The sequence below is a fragment of the Mus pahari genome, chromosome 5 (assembly GCF_900095145.1).
Source record: "Mus pahari chromosome 5, PAHARI_EIJ_v1.1, whole genome shotgun sequence".
In the NCBI taxonomy this organism is placed as follows: domain Eukaryota; kingdom Metazoa; phylum Chordata; class Mammalia; order Rodentia; family Muridae; genus Mus; species Mus pahari.
In genome coordinates, this window is record NC_034594.1 from 101508209 (window position 1) to 101510877 (window position 2669).

Genomic DNA, 2669 nt, shown 5'->3' on the forward strand with positions numbered 1-2669 from the left:
TGTCTACTTATAAGGAAATGAACCCACCTGAGTCTATCACTGAGTTTGACTAGGGTTGCTTATAGGATCATGGGTAAGGGGTGGGAGCATGGGCAGCTTATAGGCAGCTACACCACCAAAGAAAAGTCCCAAAGAGCTGTGAAGCCCCCTCTCCCTCCCAAGATGGACCATTAATAGGGCCAGTCTTGTACAGGCCTCCTGTGGCTAGTCACAGATGCTGAGTTCAAAGAAGCATGCCATGCCTAGAGGACAGTATTGCATGCAATTGGTCAGGATTAACCTTCTCCAGACAAGTGTACACAGGAAGGATATGACCCAGACTGAGAAAGGATGAAAGCAACCCCTCCCTAAACTAAGGGCGGAACAGTTTCCTAAAGACCTGCTCTACACCAGCACCCAGGAGTACAAGGAAGTAGACTGCAGAGCTGCTCTGTCTGCATGTGACTCCCCATCAGGGATGATGATTAACTATTAATATAGACATGGCTAAGTCAGTTTGGTTTCTAGACAGCCTCTGTGATATGCAGAACCTAGTCTATCCATGGCCATTGCCTGGATCAAGCTCATCACTCAGTGGTACCCCTGGGCTGGGGAGGTGGCTCAGCCAACCACTTGCTGGGCAAGTGTGAGGACCTGAGTTTGGACTCCAGCACCTACATAAAATTTCGCATGTGGCCATACATGTTTGGAACCCCATTGCTCTGTGAAATGGAGTCAGGAGGATGGCTACAAGTAGCTGGCTCACAACAGACCTGCAAGTCAACATCTGTAGTTCACCAAAAGATGCTGACTCAAGAAAATTGGACAGAAAGTACTAGATCAGAGTGCTTGATGCCGTCCTCCGCCCTCTGCCCATTGACACACATGCATCCCCCAAATAAAACAAATGAATCTGTCATTTACTCTAAGGCTTTTCCATATCTGAACTCCTTATCTCCACACAGGAGCAGTGGCAGTAACTACCTCAAAAAAACACAAATAATAACTGAATTGTCACAGGACTTACCTAAGAATGGTACGGTGCCTGGTGTGGAATTACCTCTCAAACAGTACTAACTCTGATGAGCCTTTGCTCTCACAGCATGAACGATGCATGTCTGAGAGGTGAGCCAGGTGGATACCATATCTTCTGGATCCCCACGGTGACCTAGCTCCAGATCTTGATACTGACCATAGTTCTGAGCCACAGAGGAAGCTAGAGGATAACTGACTGAGGGATGTTACCCTGACCATGTTTAGCCAGACAGAGCCAGAACACCCAGACAAGTTTGCTCCCCTCTGGAATGGGCAGAGACTTAGTTCTGGCTACGGAGCAGGGTTCTTGGAGCTCATTCAACTGTGGAAAAATATTTAGATCCAATCTAAACCACTCCAGATGGTTGGCTCTTGCAATAGATAAACAGGATAAGTGAACTTGGTGTAAATAACGTTGTAATAAATAGTCTCTCTTCCTAATTTTTCAAAGCAAAAAGTTCTGAGTCTAAATTTCTTATGGGAAAGCCTCATGGTTTCTGCAACTTTTTGGTTAATAACTCACATGAGCCCTCTCACATGCATGTGATTCCACAATATACCTTAGAGGAAAGTATAGAAAAGACTCCATTCACCCACTGGATCACTAGAAAGAGAGTCCCGTGAATGTAGGAGACTGATCTGGAGAGTTGTGGATAAGTCTTATGGGTACAGGGTATCAATTATAACTCTCCCCTCAAAGGGGAAAAGAGATAATTTTTTCTGGAATCATAGATAAATAACCATGGCCTGGGAATATATACTCAGCTTTCCCCAAGTTTCATGTAACGGTTTTATTACGTTTTCATAGGAACACAGCAAAAGAAAATCATAAACCAAAACTCATGTCAAATATATTGGTGGGAACATCAGGTAGGCAAGCCATAGGAAAGTAAGGGAGATCTTTGTTATGGGTCTCAGAGGCTATCTGGTTGTGTCCTTTTGGATTGGTTATTACTAGTGGTTTGTACATTTGCAAAGTTCTAACAGACAATAATGTTAGATCAGACACAGAGGTATGCACTGAATAGCTTCTTCAGAGACTAAAAATATTTCAAAATAATTTGACTTTAGTCATTGGGTCTTGTAGAATTAGTAACATGTGTGTGGCCTTTTTCTTTTCTGGGAACTTCAGTTCACAATAGTCGATCTGTATCCACTCTCTTCCTGTTCTGGGACCATCTGGAGCCCTCATCTAGCACACCAGACTCTCAGACACTTAGTTGCTCACAGGTTTATCGGTGATGCTCCCTTGTACTTGTTCTATCACACTAGCAGCTGCCAACACTGGACTCCAGAGAAGCAGCAGAGATGCTTAATGTGGCAAACATGGGCCAGTCCTGATCACCCCACCATTCTGCACAAACCATTGTAGTTGTTCTTATAACCTTCTAGAGAAACTTAAAAGATATTTAGGTTCAGTTATGGTATGCATGAGAAACGGTGCCATGTGATTGCACTGCGTGGGAAATTGGTACAGCATTGCTAAAGGAAGGAAGTATGTCAGTGGGAAGGAGGCTTTGAGAGCTCATCACCTCAGCCGGGCATGATGGAGCATGCCTTTAATCACAGCACTTGGGAGGCAGAGGCAGGCAGATTTCTGAGGCAAGCCTGGTCTACAGAATGAGAGTGAGTTGCAGGACAGCCCGGGCTACACA